Source organism: Loxodonta africana, chromosome 2, assembly GCF_030014295.1.
Source record: "Loxodonta africana isolate mLoxAfr1 chromosome 2, mLoxAfr1.hap2, whole genome shotgun sequence".
NCBI lineage: Eukaryota > Metazoa > Chordata > Mammalia > Proboscidea > Elephantidae > Loxodonta > Loxodonta africana.
The window spans coordinates 90,740,642-90,759,568 of record NC_087343.1 but is presented as its reverse complement, the minus strand read 5'-3'; positions in this window follow the sequence as shown (position 1 = coordinate 90,759,568).

Sequence of the window (18,927 nt, the reverse complement as noted above, 5' to 3'; positions counted from 1 at the left end):
TTATAAGAGAATAAAATGTACTTAGTCATTTTTGTTCACTGTCATGATTTGTGTCATTCTTGAATTATTTGCCTTATTTATTGGAGCCTACTAACAGATTTTTTTTTTTTTTTACTAACAGTTGGAATTACAAGATCATTTAAACATATAAATGTGTTAAATCATGTTAGTAATTTGTTGAGCAACTGTTGAATTTTCGTGTAACCAGTTGCACCCAATAAACTAAGAATATGATTGCTTTTTGAACTGAATTCGTTCTATCCTTTGTGGATCATCAGAGGAAACCAGAAGACTTGTATTTTTACTCCGTGATTTATATCTCACAGTGGCATCCATTAAATATTCTTTAAAGGCCCAATTTAAGTAAGAACTTCTTTTGAAACTTTCTCTAAGATGAAGAAAAATACTGTAATTTAACTAATCAAGACCTTAAATGTTATCTAATTCTTTCTCTTTTTGGGGGAAATAGCTTTAAAGAAGTAAAATTACTTTTCATAGCATATCAAACCTAGGACTGAGGACAAGTTCATCATGCCCAGTACAATATTTAGTAACTGTTTTCTAGTGACATATTTTTATATCTTCTGAAATGCTATAGTCATTTGCTTTTCCATTTATTTTGCTGCTTAGCATGTACATTATTTAGAATATGGGAATACATGTTATAACAGAGAAGCCTTCCAAATAGTGGCTTAAAAGAGGCAACTGATATTTTACTGATATGTACAATTCAAAGTGAGACTTCTAGGCTTGTTGGTTGATGATCTTGCCCTCCCTCACGTGTGGATTCCACTTGGAACATAAGATGGCTTCTCCAGCCATTATCATATCCCAACAAGTGTGAAAGAGAAAGAGTTGAAGTCGAAGGCAAGGACTATCCTTTATGGTAACTATTCAGATGTTGCATGCATCAGTTTGTCTCACGTTTTATTGGTTGCATGATCACAGCTGGCTGTAAGACAAGGGGCAAATAGAATCTTCAGTTGGGTGGTTGATTCCTGATAAAAACAGGAGTCAGGTTATGACAAGAACGAAGCAAAAACGCAAAGGGGCAAACAAATAGCAGTGTCTGAAAATATCTTTTTCACATTTCTGATATAAGGTGTAACATTTTATATCATGAATTTGCATATTTGCAAGGTTATAAATTCCAGCATATCACAAATATGGACATATAAGTAGTGCTTTGATACTCAGCATCATTCATTTAAAAATACAAACCTTTAGTGATAAAAAAGTTATCTGTTTTTTTCCTTGTTGGCTTTATATTTCTATTCTATTCCCACAAGAAATGTGTTCTATTTTTACTTCTAAACCTTCTACCAATCACCATTTATAGATTATTGTAATAAAACTATATACAAAAAATGATTTTCCCTGTATCCATGTTTCAAAGTTTAATTTCTTCCTAGCATGTGTTATCCTAAAAGTTATTGTAAATGCATAATTAATAAAATTACTATAGTATACATTGTTCTAAATATTAATTTTAAAAGTCTTCTTTTAAATGGTTCAATGAAATGGATAAGATTTTTTCCTTTTGAAAAATTACTTGCTGGTTAGCATTACTTTTTGCTAGATTCAGACATGATCCAGAATCGATTTAATCCCAGTTTTTTTCCTTGTGCCCATATAAGTAATTATAAACCATTTTAACAGAAATCTAGATGGGAATGGGAAGAATGTTTTTAAAGCAATTCACTCCATTCTTTGAACACCCCCTTAGTCAAATGCCAAAAATCACATTGTGACATATTATCCAGAAAATTATCTTTAATAATATATCAACTGAAAAGTCTATTAGGTGGTCTTTTAATTGATTGAAAGCAAGGAATCTGAAAACCACATGACACACAGAAATATTTGCTAGTCAGTTATTAGTGTCGTTCACTTTCTTGACACCAAAGCAGAATTTTGAATCACCCTTTTCATTATTGCCCTGGATGATTTTTATACAATAGGGTAGTGCACAATTGATATTAAGAATGGATGAGATTTAAAATTTCTTATGAAAAGTGAATGTCGGAGATTGTTTAAGAGGAGGAGGGAAAGGAGAACCACAGGCTTGTTCTCATGAATTCTAAGTTTATGAAAAAAAAAAAATGGAAACTGAGGGTCTGGCAACAATCACTTTAAAAACCATCATGTAACCCCAGCTTACATGTATCCCAATCTGAATTCCATTAATTCATGATATATAAAAAAAAAAATTCCATTAATTCATGATATACTATTTGTTAATTATCTTACTATTTCAAATGTCTTTTTGAAATCTTTACACACGCACACACACACACAAGACATACCATTTACCATTTTATGCACCTGATTCAGTATGTCCAACTGGAGTTTCCCACCAGAAGGTAAGTCTTTTTATCAAGGAAAGTGGCCCTTTATCTCATCCAAAAGATTTAAAAGAATCTGCTGAGTAAAAACTAGTGAACAAGAGCATAATGTTCTTGGGGTCTCATGCTGCTCTCTGGATCATATGCATATTCCCCTTATCTTTCCTTTCTCTTGTGACCCAAAAGATGTTAAAACAGGAGCAGCTAATCCCTTAGACCTGCCTACAATTCTAGATAAAACAGACTTTATGCCCTATTTTCATCAGAGAAGTCAGTATGGCCTTTGTTTTGACTGAGAAATAAAACATAGTCAGAGGTCATTTTGAGTAGCATACTTCAAGCTCTTCAAAACTATAAAATTCACTTAATCCAGGAAACTGTTGGGGTTTTCAGGGTCAAGGTCTATGAATATGTATCTCACTATCAAATAACCAGCCCCTGAGATTCCCTCATGGCCATAAGTCAAGGCCAGATGCTAAATCTTTGATGAATGTTTAAGTGAGATAAGCAAGAGGGGGCTGCTCAGTAAGACCCCGGTAATCTATCAAGTCTACTAGAATCTTATCTCTGATTTACCTATTGGTTATCTTGTATCATGTGTTCTTTTAATTAAAAGTAATATATCTTCTCTCGTTTAACTGACAAATGAGTCTAACCACAGGCAATAGAGGGTAAGAGAATAAGTATAAGAGAAGAACCTAAACCTTTTAAACAAAGTCCTCTATACGCCATAAATAGACTTAAAACTTTACTTCCCCCATAAGATTATAAAATCCTTGAGGAAAGAAACATTTTTGTGTTTTTATTTAGTTAAATTATGGTTGTTTTTAAGTATTTACGCATTTAACAAATACTTATTTACCCAGGCATTGTTTGATACTAACCGTGTCCACCCAGTGCCGTATATAATATGTACAGAAAACAGAAAAAAAAAAAAAAAACCCTGCCACTTGGAATTACACTCTAGTGGAAAATTCTCAACGTGAATTAATAGGGACGGTAGAAAATTGGAAGAATGAATCCATGACTTAATGAATGTATCTTTGCTAAATGTCAAATTTTGTGTATGTAGTTGTTTAATGGTAAGGAAAGTATTCTTTTAGAAGAGTAAAGGAAAGGTATGATATATGAACAGTTTTCTAGAAACTACAAGTTTCAAATAGTTCATCTATTTCTATAAACACATTTGTTGTTGTTGTTAGGTGCAGTCGAGTCGGTTCCAACTCATAGCGACCCTATGCACAACAGAACAAAACACTGCCCCGTCCTGTGCCATCCTTACAATCGTTATGCTTGAGCTCATTGTTGCAGCCACTGTGTCAATCCACCTCGTTCAGGGTCTTCCTCTTTTCCACTGACCCTGTACTCTGCCAAGCATGATGTCCTTTTCCAGGGGTTGATCCCTCCTAACAACATGTCCAAAGTATGTAAGACGCAGTCTCACCGTCCGTGCCTCTAAGGAGCATTCTGGCCGCACTTCCTCCAAGACAGATGTGTTTGTTCTTTTGGCAGTCCATGGTCTATTCAACATTCTTCGCCAACACCACAATTCAAAGGTGTCATCTCTTCTTCGGTCTTCCTTATTCATTGTCCAGCTTTCACACGCATATGAGGTGATTGATAATACCATGGCTTGGGTCAGGCGCACCTTAGTCTTCAGGGTGACATCTTTGCTCTTCAACACTTTAAAGAGGTCCTTTGCAGCAGATTTGCCCAGTGCAAAGCGTCTTTTGATTTCTTGACTGCTGCTTCCATGGCTGTTGATTGTGGAACCAAGTAAAATGAAATCCTTGACAACTTCAATCTTTTCTCTGTTTATCATGATGTTGCTCATTGGTCCAGTTGTGAGAATTTTTGTTTTCTTTATGTTGAGGCGCAATCCATACTGAAGGCTGTGGTCTTTGATCTTCATTAGTAAGTGCTTCAAGTCCTCTTCACTTTCAGCAAGCAAGGTTGTGTCATCTGCATAACGCAGGGTGTTAATGAGTCTTCCTCCAATCCTGATGCCCCGTTCTTCTTCATATAGTCCAGCTTCTTGCATTATTTGTTCAGCATACAGATTACATAGGTATGGTGAAAGAATAAAACCCTGACGCACACCTTTCCTGACTTTAAACCAATCAGTATCCCCTTATTCTGTCCGAACAACTGCCTCTTGATCCATGTAAAGGTTCCTCAAGAGCACAATTAATGGAATTCCCATTCTTCGCAGTGTTATCCATAGTTTGTTATGATCCACACAGTCGATTGCCTTTGCATAGTCAATAAAACACAGGCATATATCCTTCTGGTATTCACTGCTTTCATCCAGGATCCATCTGACATCAGCAATGATATCCCTGGTTCCACATCCTCTTTTGAAACCGGCCTGAATTTCTGGCAGTTCCCTGTCGATATACTGCTGCAGCCATTTTTGAATGATCTTCAACAAAATTTTGCTTGTGTGTGATATTAATGATATTGTCCTATAATTTCCACATTCGGTTGGATCACCTTTCTTGGGAATGGGCATAAATATGGATCTCTTCCAATCAGTTGGCCGGGAAGCTGTCTTCCATATTTCTTGGCATAGATGAGTGAGCACCTCCAGCGATGCATCTGTTTGTTGAAACATCTCAATTGATATTCCATCAATTCCTGAAGCCTTATTTTTGCCAGTGCCTTCAGAGCAGCTTGGACTTCCTCCTTCAGTACCATCAGTTTCTGATCATATGCCACCTCTTGAAATGATTGAATATCGACTAATTGTTTTTTGTTATAATGACTCTGTGTGTTCCTTCCATCTTCTTTTGATGCTTCCTGCGTCATTTAATATTTTCGCCTTGGAATCCTTCACTATTGCAACTCGAGGCTTGAGTTTTTTCTTCAGTTCTTTCAGCTTGAGAAATGCCGAGCGTGTTCTTCCCTTTTGGTTAAACACATTTAAAATCATTTAATTGAAAACAACAACTATGTACAAATTTCAAAAGTGTGTATATATATATATATATATATATATATATTCAAACTGCTCACATTTTGGTTAGCTTCAGAGCTCTTAACCACTGAACCACCAGGGTTCCACATATATATGTATGTATGTATATGTATATAAGGAGCCCTGGTTGTTGAGTGATTAAGAACTCTGATGCTAACCAAAAGCTTGGCAGTTCTACTCTGTCCTATAGGGTCGCTATGAGTCGAAATAAACTCTACTGCTTTGGCTTTTTATATATACATATAGATGTGTGTATATATATACACACACACACATATATATATGCAGCCCTGGTGGCTCAGTGGTTAAGTTCTCAACTACTGACCAATCAACAGTTTGAACCTACCAGCCTCTGTGAAGGAGAAAGATGTGACATTCTGCTTCCATAAAGATGGACGCCTTGGAAACCCTATGGGGTAGTTTTACTCTGTCCCATAGGGTTGCTTTGAGTCAGAATTGACTAGAAGACAATGAGTTTTATACACATACATTCATACATATATGAAGATTACTTCAATTATCTGTTCCATATCAAGATCTGCCAGTTTCCACCTGTGATGATCTTGCTTAAATCTTCTCTGAACTTTATTTTTCTCTTTATGCCAAGTAATAAAGCCTAAATTATACAGCATATGAAGATGCTGCATGTCAATATATTTGGAAGCATCGTATAGTGGTAACAACTATAACATTGTGTTAGATATTTATTGTTGTTGTTAGGTGCTATTGAGCTTGTTCTGACTCATAGTGACTATGTGCAACAGAAGGAAACACTGCCCGGTCCTGAGCCATCCTCACAATCACTGTTATGTTTGAGCCCATTGTCCGTTGTCGCAGCCATGGTATCAATTCATTTCTTTGAGGGTCTTCCTCTTTTTTGCTGACACTCTACTTTACCAAGCATAATGTCCTTCTCCAGAGACTTATCCCTCCTGACAGCATGTCCAAAGTACATGAGACAGTGAGATCGTCCTTGCTTCCAAGGAGCACTTTGGCTGTATTTTTTCCAAGACAGACCTGTTTGTTCTTTTGGCTGTCCACGGTATATTCAATATTCTTCCACCAACACCGTAATTCAAAGGCACCAATTCTTCTTTGGTCTTCCTTATTGATTGCTCAGGTTTCCCATTCATATGAGGCAATTGAAAATATCATGCTTGGGTCAAGGCCACCTTTGCCCTCAAAGTGACATCTTTGCTTTTTAATGACTTAAAGAGGTCTTTTGCAGAAGATTTACCCAATGCAGTATGTCATTTGATTTCCTGACAGCTGCTTCCATGAGCATTGATTGTGGATCCAAATAAAATGAAATCCTTCACAACTTCAATCTGTTCTCCATTTATCCTGATGTTGCTTATTGGTCCAGTTGTGAGGATTTTTGCTTTCTTTATGTTAAAGTCTGATCTGTACTGAAGGTTGTAGTCTTCAATCTTCATCATTAAGTGCTTCAAGTCTTCTTCACCTTCAGCAAGCAAGGTTGTGTTAATGAGACTTGTATCACTCCTATTGCCACATTTTTCTTCATATAGTCTAGCATCTCAGATATTTACCTGTGTATTTTTTTTAATAATTTTTATTGAGCTTTAAGTGAACTTTTACAAAACAAGTCAGTCTGTCACATATAAGCTTATATACACCTTACTCCATACTCCCACTTACTCTCCCCGTAATGAGTCAGCCCTTCCAGTCTATCCTTTCATTACAATTTTGTCAGTTTCTAACCCTCTCTACCCTCCTATCTCCCCTCCAGACATGAGATGCCAACACAGTCTCAAGTGTCCACCTGATACAAGTAGCTCACTCCTCATCAGCATCTCTCTCCAACCCATTGTCCAGTCCCTTCCATGTCTGATGAGTTGTCTTCGGGAATGGTTCCTCTCCTGGGCCAACAGAAGGTTTGGGGACCATGACCACCAGGATTCCTCTAGTCTCAGTCAGACCATTAAGTCTGGTCTTTTTATGAGAATTTGCGGTCTGCATCCCACTGATCTCCTGCTCCCTCAGGGGTTCTGTGTTGTCCTCCCTGTCAGGGCAGTCATCGGTTGTGGCCGGGCACCAACTAGTTCTTCTGGTCTCAGGATGATGTAAGACTCTAGTTCATGTGGCCCTTTCTGTCTCTTGGGCTCATAGTTGTCGTGTGACCTTGGTGTTCTTGTTCTTCATTCTCCTTTGATCCAGGTGGGTTGAGACCCACTGAAGCATCTAGATGGCCGCTTGTTAGCATTTAAGACCCCAGACGCCACATTTCAAAGCGCGATGCAGAATGTTTTCATAATAGAATTATTTTGCCAATTGACTTAGAAGTCCCCTTAAGCCCTAGTCGCCAAACCCCCGCCCTTGCTCCGTTGACCTTTGAAGCATTCAGTTTATCTAGGAAACTTCTTTGCTTTTGGTCCAGTCCAGTTGAGCTGACCTTCCGTGTATTGAGTATTGTCCTTCCCTTCACCTAAAATAGTTCTTATCTACTACCTAATCAGTAAATAACCCTCTCTCACCCTCCCTCCCTCCCCGCCTCGTAACCACAAAAGTATGTGCTCTCAGTTTATACTATTTCTCAAGATCTAATAATAGTGGTCTTATACAATATTTGTCCTTTTGCGTCTGACTAATTTCACTCAGCATAATGCCTTCCAGGTTCCTCCATGTTATGAAATGTTTCACAGAGTCCTCACTGTTCTTTATCGATCCGTAGTATTCCATTGTGTGAATATACCACAATTTATTTAACCATTCATCCGTTGATGGACACCTTGGTTGCTTCCAGCTTTTTGCTATTGTAAACAGAGCTGCAATAAACATGGGTGTGCATATATCTGTTCGTGTGAAGGCTCTTGTATCTCTAGGGTATATTCCGAGGAGTGGGATTTCTGGGTTGTATGGTAGTTCTATTTCTAACTGTTTAAGATAACACCAGATAGATTTCCAAAGTGGTTGTACCATTTTACATTCCCACCAGCAGTGTATAAGAGTTCCAATCTCTCCACAGCCTCTCCAACATCTATTATTTTGTGCTTTTTGCATTAATGCCAGCCTTGTTGGAGTGAGATGGAATCGCATCGTAGTTTTAATTTGCATTTCTCTAATGGCTAATGATCGAGAGCATTTTCTTATGTATCTGTTAGCTGCCTGAATATCTTCTTTAGTGAAGTGTGTGTTCATATCCTTTGCCCACTTCTTGATTGGGTTGTTTGTCTTTTTGTGGTTGAGTTTTAACAGAATCATATAGATTTTAGAGATCAGGCGCTGGTCGGAGATGTCATAGCTGAAAATTTTTTCCCAGTCTGTAGGTGTTCTTTTTACTCTTTTGGTGAAGTCTTTAGATGAGCATAGGTGTTTGATTTTAAGGAGCTACCAGTTATCTGGTTTCTCTTCGTCATTTTTGGTAATGTTTTGTATTCTGTTTATACCTTGTATTAGGGCTCCTAAGGTTGTCCCTATTCTTTCTTCCATGATCTTTATCGTTTTAGTCTTTATGTTTAGGTCTTTGATCCACTTGGAGTTAGTTTTTGTGCATGGTGTGAGGTATGTGCCCTGTTTCATTCTTTTGCAAATGGATATCCAGTTATGCCAGCACCATTTGTTAAAAAGACTATCTTTTCCCCAATTAACTGACACTGGGCCTTTGTCAAATATCAGCTGTTCATATGTGGATGGATTTATATCTGGGTTCTCAATTCTGTTCCATTGGTCTATGTGCCTGTTGCTGTACCAGTACCAGGCTGTTTTGACTACTGTGGCTGTATAATAGGTTCTGAAATCAGGTAGAGTGAGGCCTCCCACTTTCTTCTTCTTTTTCAGTAATGCTTTACTTATCCGGGGCTTCTTTCCCTTCCATATGAAGTTGGTGATTTGTTTCTCCATCACATTAAAAAATGTCATTGGAATTTGGATCAGAAGTGCATTGTATGTATAGATGGCTTTTGCTGAAAGAGAAGAGAACTTGAAGCACTTACCGATGAAGATCATAAACTGCAGCCTTTGGTACGGAACGAATCTTAGTATAAAGAAAACAAAAATCCTCACAGCTGAAGCAATAAACAACATCATGATAAGTGGAGATCAGATTGAAGTTGTCAAGAATTTCATTTTACTTGGATCCACAATCAATGCTCATGGAAGAAGCAATCAGAAAATCAAATGACATATTGCATTGGACAAATCTGCTGCAAAAGGCCTCTTTAAAGCATTAAAGAGAGAAGAGATTATTTTGAGGACAAGGTATTCCTGACCCATGTATTTTCAATGCTTCATATGCATGCAAAAGCTGAACAATGAATATGGATGACCAAAGAAGAATTGCTGCTCTTGAATTACAGTGCTGGGAAAGAATATTGTATATACTGTAGACTGCTTGAAGGACAAAAAAATCTGTCTTGGAAGATCCACAGTCAGAATGATCCTTAAAAGCAAGGATGGGGAGACTTTGTCTCACATATTTTGGACCTATTTTCAAGAGGATCAGTCCTTGGAGTAGAACATCATGCTTGGTAAAGTAGAGGGTCAGTGAAAAAGAGGAAGACTCTAAAAGAGATGGATTGACACAATGGCCACAACAAAGGGCTCAAACATAGTAAAGACTGTGAATATGGCACAGGACTGGGTAGTGTTTTGGTCTGTTGTGCTTAGTGTCTCTATGAATTGGAACAAATCTAGGGCATCTAACAATGACGACATGGTCTATTATGTACTGCAGTTTAGTCCTGTGTTCTATGATCAAACTATATTACATACTTAAAGACAAATGTTATTATTTGCTTCTGGAAAAAACAACAAACTTACACTTCATGTTAAGTCACTGTTTATGTTGTTGAAAAGTATTTGCAATGAGTAGGTTTTTGGTCTTGCAAAATTCTGTCATATGATCTCCAGCATTGTTTCTGTCACCAAGGCCATATTTTATAATTACCAGTCCTTCTTCTTTGTTTACAACTTTTGCATCCCAATCACCAGTAATTATCAATGCATTTTGATTGCATGTTTGATCAGTTTCAGACTCCAGAAGTTGGTAAAAATCTTCATGTTCTTCATCTTTGGCATCTCTGGTCTTACTTGTAGGTGTTTGTATATTATTCTATCACTGACAGTGTTGTACTTCAGGATGGATTTTGAAATATTCTTTTTGACTATGCGTGTGATACCATTTCTCTTCAATTTGTCATTTCCAGCATAGTAGACCATGTGATTATCTGATTCAAAGTGTCCAATCCCAGTGCAGTTCAGCTCAGTAATGCCCAGTATATCGATCTTTATGCGCTCCGTTTTATTTTTGATGACTTCCAATTTTCCTATTTTCATACATTGTACCTTCAATGTTCTGATTATTAATGAATGGTTGCAGCTGTCTCTTCTCTTTTTGAATCATGACACATCTGCAAGTGAAGGTCCCAAAAGCTTGCCTCCATCTAATTCATGGTGGACTCTACTTTGAAGAGACAGCTCATCCCGGTCGTATCTTCAGGCACTATATCAGACAGTGCTCCACTGCTATTCATTTAAGGTTTTCATTGGCCTTTTTTTTTTTTTTTTTTTTAGAAGTAGATCAGTAGGTCCTCTTTCCCAGCATGTCTTGGTTTGGAAGCTTTGCTGAAAACCGTCCACCACGGGTGACCATGCTGGTTTTTTAAATACCAGTGACATAGCATCCAGCATAAAAGCAACATGCAATCCACCACAGTACTAAAAACTGATAGACAATTGGTGGAATAGATTTTCAATTCTTTAGATGAATTTAAGGAGCCCTGGTTGTGCTGAGGAAACCCTGGTAGGGTAGCTGTTGAGTGCTACGGTTGCCAACCAAAACACTGGCAGTTCAAATCCACCAGGCACTCCTTGGCAACTCTATGGAACAGTTCTACTCTGTCCAATAGGGTCGCTATGAGTCAGAATTGACTTAGTGGCGATGGGTGGGTTGAGTTGTGCCAAGGTTATGCACTCGACTGCTAACCGAAAGCTTGGCTGTTTGAATACACCAGCTACTTCAGAGAAGAAAGATGTGACGGTCTGCTTCCGTAAAGATTATATCATTGGAAACCTAATGGGGCAGTTCTACTCTGTCCTATAGGGTTTCTATGAGTCAGACTCGATTCAACGGCAATCAGTTTGTTATGGTTTTTTGGTTTAGATAAATTTAAACAATGATACACTAGAGTTTTTACAGGTATCAGAAAACAATTTGTTTAGGAAAATTGAATACATCATTCATGGATTAGGTGAGAAGTTATATTAAATTTTAATTCAGTCTTCTTCCAAATCTGAGATTCTATAAATAATAAAAACATTAGAATATTAAAGAGACAGAATATTCCATAAAAGAACAAGAGGAAGTGTTCTCATCTGGGTATTTGCCACGAAGTCCTATGTAACCTTGACTGTATATTTATTTTTTATTTGCAATATGGTCGTGGTTGGAAACAGGAGTGAGAAGCATGGCTATGGACCTTTATTAGGTCACAATATTTCAAACTACACAAGCCAATATGAGAGCTGAAAGATATATTCACTATTTTTTTTTTTTTAGTTCTCTGACACATGGCATGATGTATAAAGATTTCTAGGTAAGTAGATGTTGCAGGTAATACAGTGTATTTTTTGATACACACTCACACACACAAAAATACTGTCTATTATGTTGTCATCGTTGTTAGGTACCATTGAGTCATCTCCAATTCATAGCAACCAGATGTACAACAGAAGGAAACAATGCCAGATTATGTGCCATACTCAAAATCTTGTTTATGTTTGAGCCCATAGTTGCATTCACTGTGTTAATACATCTTCTTGAGGGTCTTCTTCTTTTGTGCTGACCCTCTACCAATCATGATGTCCTTTTCAGGGACTGGATCCTCCTGATAACATGTCCAAAGTGCTTGAGATGAAGTCTCACTATCCTCTCTTCTAAGAAGCATTCTGGCTGTACTTCTTATGAGACAGATTTGTTAGTTCTTCTGGCCAAACCAAAACCTGTTGCCATCAAGTTGATTCCAACTCATAGTAGCCTTATAGGACAGAGAAGAACTGACCCATACAGTTTCCAAGGAGTGCCTGATGGATTTGAACTGCCGACCTTTTGGTTAGCAGCCATTGTTCTTAGCCATTATGCCACCAGGGTTTCCAGTCCATGGTATATTCAACATTCTTCACCTACACCATAATTCAAAGACATCAGTTCTTTTGTCTTCTTTAATCATTGTCCAGTTATCATATATATATGAGGCCATTGAAAAAAAGCTGGCTGGAGTCAGGGGCATCTTAGTCCTAAAAGTGACATCTTTTACTTTTAACACTTTTAAGAGGTCTTTCGCAGCAGATTTGCTCAGTGCAATACATTCTTTGATTTCTTAACTTGCTGTTTCCATGGATTTTGATTATGGATCCAAGTAAAGTGAAATCCTTGACGACTTCAATCTTTTCTCAGTTTATCAAGATGCTGCTTATTGGTCAAGTTATAAGGATTTTTGTTTTCTTTATCTTGAGCTGTAATCCCCACAGTAGGCCTAATTCCTTGATTTTCATCAGTTAGTGCTTCAAGTTCTTTTTCAGCAAGCAAGTTTTGTATCATTTTCATATCAGATTGTTAATGAGTCTTCTTCCAATTCTGATGCCTTTTTCTTCATTAATACAACTTCTCAAATTATTTGCTCAGCATACAGATTGAGAATATGGTGAAAGGATACAACTATGAAACAGTTTTTTTTTTTTTTTTTTTTAAACCATACAGTATCCTCTTGTTCTGTTCGAATTACTGCCTTTTGGTTTATGTACAGGTTCTGCATGAGCACAATTAAGTGTTCTGCAAATTCCAGTCTTCATATTATTATCCATAATTTTTTTATGATCCACACAGTCCAATGCATTTGCATAGTCACTACAATGCAGGTAAACATCATTCTGATACTCTCTGCTTTCAGCTAAGATCTGTCTGACGTCAGCAATGTTATCCCTCACTCCACATTCTCTTCTGAATCCAGCTTGAATTTCTGGCAGTTCCCTGTCAATGTAGTCCTGAAACCATGTTTTAAATAATCTTCAGCAAAATTTTACTTGTGTGTGATATTAATGATATTTTTTGATTATTTCCACATTCCATTAGATCACCTTTCTTTGGAATGGGCATGTATATGGATCTCTTCCAGTCAGTTGGCCAGGTAGCTGTCTTCAAAATTTCTTGGCATAGATGAGTGAGCACTTCTAAGAGTTGCATCCCTTTGTTGTAACATATTAATTGACGCTCTGTCATTTTCTGGAGGCTTTTTTGTTTGTTTGGTTTTTGTTCCAATGCCTTCAGTGCTGCTTGGGCTTCTTGCTTCAGTACCGTTGCTTCTTGATCATATGCTATCTCCGGAAATGGTTGAACAATGACCAGTTCTTACCATACAGTGACTTTGTGTATTCTTTCCATCTGCTTTGAGTGCTTCCTCTGTTATTCAATTTTTTACTCATAGAATCCCTCAATTTTGCAAGTCGGGCTTGAATTTTTCTTCAGTTCTTTCAGCATGAGAAATGCCAAGTGTGTTCTTACCTTTTGGTTTTCTAACTCCAAGTATTTGCACATTTCATTATAATAATTTATTTTGTCTTCTCAAGATGCCCTTTGAAATCCATTCAGCTCTTTTACTTCATCACTCTTCCAATTGCTTTAGCTACTCTATGTTCAAGAACAAGTTTCTGAGTCTCTTCTGACTTCTGTTTTGGTCTCTTCTTTCCTCCCTGTCTTTTTAATGACCTTTTACTTTCTTCACATATAACATTCTTGATGTCATCCCCTAACTTGTCTAGTTTTCATTCATTAATGTTCAACATATCAAATCTATTCTTGAGATGGTCTCCAAATTCAGGTGGCGTATACTTGGTTTTTTTTGTTTGTTTTGTTTTGTTTTTTGACTCTTGTGAAATTTTTTTAGTTTTCTCAGCTTCAACTTAAATTTGCATGGGAGCAGTGGATGTTCTATTCTGCAGTCAGCACCTGGCCTTGTTCTCACTGATGATAATGAGCTTCTCTATAGTCTCTCACCACAGATATAGTCGATTTGATTCCTGTGTATTCCATCCAGCAAGGTCCACCTGTTAAACACTGTTTATGTTGTTGAAAAAAGGGGTTTCCAATGAATAAGTTGTTGGTTTTGCAGAATTCTATCATGCAAGCCCCAGCATCACTTCTACCACCAATGCTATATTTTTCAACTACTGATCCGCTTCTTTGTTTCCAACTTTCACGTTCTAATCACAAGTATAATCAAAGCTTCTTGATCGCATGTTTGATCAATTTCAGACTGTAGAAATTGGTACAAATCTTCAGTTTCTTCACCTTTGGCATTAGTGGTTGGTGTGTAAATTTGAATAATATTCATGTGAACTGTTCTTTTTAGGTGTATTTAACCATTTAAGCAATAATCAATATAACAAAGAATTTTATACTACATGTATGTTGCTGTATTTCATTTTTAACTCATCTTTTCCTTAGATTTAAAAAGGAATTACATTATTCATCATAATTTTTTGTCGTTGTTATATATTAATACTTTTTCCCATCAAAGGTGTTTCCTTTTCCATCCATGTTTTCCAATGAAACTTCACTGGTGAACCCTTAAATTTAGATAGTAAAAATTGTATATGCAAGAAAAGAGTGAGTTTTGGCAATTCAGTTGAAGTAAAACTTGAATAGTTGCTATGTTCCTAATGTATTCTATATGGTATTTCATTTATATTTTTGATGTCAACTTGTATTTTTGATCCTAACTATTCTCTTCTACTTCTGTAAGAACTTTATGTTTACATAGACCATTTCTTTGGAAACCTTGGTGGTGTAGTGGTTAAGTGCTACAGCTACTAACCAAAAGGTCAGCAGTTCAAATGCACCAGGCACTCCTTGGAAACTCTATGGGGCAGTTATACTGTGTCCTATAGGGTCACTATGAGTCAGAATCAACTTGACAGCAATGGGTTAGACCCTTCCACTAGACTTATTCATGTAACTTGCTTTGGCCAATAAAATGTGAGTGGAAGTGATACATGAGTCTTCTGAGCAGAAATTTTAGAGCCATTGCTTGGTTCTCAACTTCACTCTTTCCCCTCATGACCAAGAGAGTACCTGCACCTTCTGCAAAGAAGCCCGATTATGAAGAATATGGAGCAAAGCCATAGCTCACCAGCAACCAACACGTAACGTGAGTGAGAAACAAACCCTTATTGTTTTAAACAACTGATTTGAGGGGCTGTTTTGGGGCACATAACCCCTCAAAAAAACTGATCGATACACTTTCTCAACAATGTGAGGCTATAGATTCCCCATAACTTATTGAAAGTGTTGAATTTCAGTTTAATTATCTTGTCCATTGACTAATATAGCTTAACCCAAAAAACCCATTGCTGTCTAGTCGATTCTGATTCATAGTGACCCTATACGACAGAGTAGAACTGCCCCATAGGGTTTCCAAGGAGCGCCTCGTGGATTCAAACTGCTAACCTTTTGGTCAGCAGCCATAGCTCTTAACTACTATGTCACCAGGGTTTCCAAAAATGCAAAGCTTACCTATCAAGATTCAGTTAGCAGAAGGAAACCTTTGCTCATACAATTGTTGTTGTTAGGTGCTGTCGAGTCAGCTCCAATTCATAGTGACCCTATAGGACAGAGTAAAACTGCCTCATAGGGTTTCCAAGGAGCGGCTGATGGATTTGAACTGCAAACTTTTGGTTAGCAGGTGAGCTCTTAACCAGAATGCCACCAGGGCTCTGCAATATAGCTTATAGACATTTAAATCAATTTCAAACATTCTATGTTTTTTACCAAAACTATGTGGATAAGAAATTTTTCCACCTAGAAGATTCTTTATATTATTTCTATATTTTGTACCTAAATCTTTGAATAAACTTAGTTGTTTGACTTGATTCTCTGGTGGGACCAAAGCAACAGAAATGGTGATAATAAAAGTGCATCCTGTAATCCCTTTTTAACTCTGAAAAGATCGATCAAAATCACATAAGGGCTAGACCGATGCTATAAGTAAAATTTTAGTCAATTTTTTTGTTCAGTATCATAACAACAAACTGCAACAATAATCCTCCTTTGTTTAAACTAAACAGATATTCACTGAGTAACCATCATGTTTAGTACTAAGGTGCATTGTCTCCAGTGTGTAGAAGCATAAAACCAATAGGATTTGCCCTTTCAGAATTTACATTGTATTTGGGATATAATTGAAAATAATAAAATGCAAAAATGCCACATAAATAAATATGTGTGTGTGTATATATGTATATATACATATCAAAAGAAATACCAGTTCAAATATACTAAATGTAACTCTTTATTTTTAATAAGATTTTTTGTTTGTTTTGTTTTTAATGAATAGTTTCTGAATCCAAACAGCTATTTTGCTGACCTGGTAGAAAAATTAACTTAGTGCTTCTTAGTGTTACTCTATGACCCTGCCTTGAGTGGTGACACAACTCTAGGATACAGAGGACCAATAGTTTTGGGAAAAATTAAAATAACCCTTTGAACATATGATACTTTTCCTAATAGTTTGCTAGAAGGGTCGCCATGAGTTGAAATTTATTTGACAGCAATGGGTTGTTATTTGTTATTGTAAGATATCAAAAGGAGTCCTTGGATGACACAAATGGTAAAAGCAGTGGACTATTAACCGAAAGGTTAGTGATTCAATCCCCTCCAGGGGCACCTTGGAAGTAAGGCTGGGTGATTTGCTTCCAAAAGGCCACAGCCTTCAAAGTTCTATGGAGCAGTTCTAATCTGCACACATGGGGTCCCCATGAGTCAGAATTGACTCAGTGGCAGCTAACAACAAAGTATCAAATATCCCTATCTGCGTGGCCATCTCAGAACCAGCAGGTGGGTGTATATCTTTGTTATGCTTATAATTTATAAAGATTTTTTTTTTTTTTTTTATTGTTGTAGATATATCATGAAGCATTACTTTTTGGAGTCAAAGTAGCTTCCAAGAGGTGTTGTCAAGAAGCAAGGCCAGGGCTCAGTTGCTTAAGGTCCTGGAAACTTCTCTCTACTCCCCACTCCCAGCATAGGGGCATCTCATTCTTGTGCAAAAACAAGGAAGCCCAGAATCCCTTCCTGCTTATTGAAGACTCAGGGAAATTTCACAAACCCTTTCTGCTTTCTTCTTTTAACATACCCCACACACCGTCTGATTCCTTGAAAGAATTTTAAGCACTGAAAAAGAAAAGCCAGAAAGTCTAGCATTGCAAGTGATTTCTGCTTCCAACCCTGCTACGACTTTGTCCTCTATTAAAAAGTTACACAAAAGATTGTCACCTGAGTGAGAAAGGGTAGAAATAAAGGTGATGGTGGAAAAAATCAAAATAGTTTTAATAAGGCATTTTTCTTACAGGAAATATTTCCCGTTATAGGAGGCTTTCTTTTATATTTGAAATTTTTAGATGAAATAAACGAATATCTGAATATTAATAATCTCTTGCAAAAAGTATCTATTAGCTTTATAGAAAAAAATCTGAAGTTATGCTCAAATAAATTTATGTGGCCTTTGAAAATTCTTTAGTCTTAAGAAAGAACTCCTCAAGACCTGAAGTTTTCTCTAAAGCAATTTAGTGAAGTAACCAAATACCCCTTATTTTAATGGACTGTATCAGCCTCCCAGGAATTTTCACTGGATCATTAACTTGTCCCTTTATAGCTCTATTCTCAAACAGCAGTTCTTGTCCTCTTTCAGGAAGTCAGCAATTATGAAACCATTTTCTTATTAGAAGATTTTCCTAGTTTGTTGGAGGCATTTTGTTTTAAAGTCATATTCATTCTTTTTTTGTATTTAGCTTCTTGAGTTAGAACAAAAATATTTTAAGAGCAATTGTTCCCCATAGCTCCCCTAATAGTAGATATTAAATAATATTCCAGATAGTTTTCTTGTAATTAATAATTATACAAATATTGATTGAATGTCTGCTATATCTCAGAGTGCTAGATGCTGGCATTTTGTAGATAGACCAAAATAACTGTCCTGCAAATACAAAGAAATGAAAATAAAATGTGTTTACTGAAAAAAAAAAAAAGCATAAAATATTTGCTGCCTAATCTCAATAGAAGAAATGGGAATCAACTGCCTGATAATTGGATAAAGCTTCACAGGAGTATAAAATAGATTTCGGAACTACATCTTGAAAAATGAGAGAGAATCATCAAGTGTATAAAGAGAAAAAATAAACGTATTTGGGGCCAGGGTCAATGTGTAAAATATCAGTGTTCCTAGACCTGAGAAGTCTGAAAAAGACCAGTGAGAACCCCAGGCACAATTCAATATAATGCCTGAGAGTAGAATTCAGACACATAATTGAATCAGATGTTTTTATTAAGAGAAAATATCAGGATGCTCTTGGCAATAAATAAAAGAAAACCAGAATTTAAACTTGCTTTAAAAATGGTAAATTTGTCATATTACATAAAAAGAACTTCAGTAATAATAACAATAATAGTTAAGAGTTCTCCATGTCTTCAAGCGTCTATGTAGTCCTCAGGCAGTTCCAGTCCTTGCTTCCAGACAAAGCAAATAGAGAAGGGAAAATACAAGATGCTTGTGATATTCCTTTAAGACAGATTACATGGGGAAACAATGAATAAAT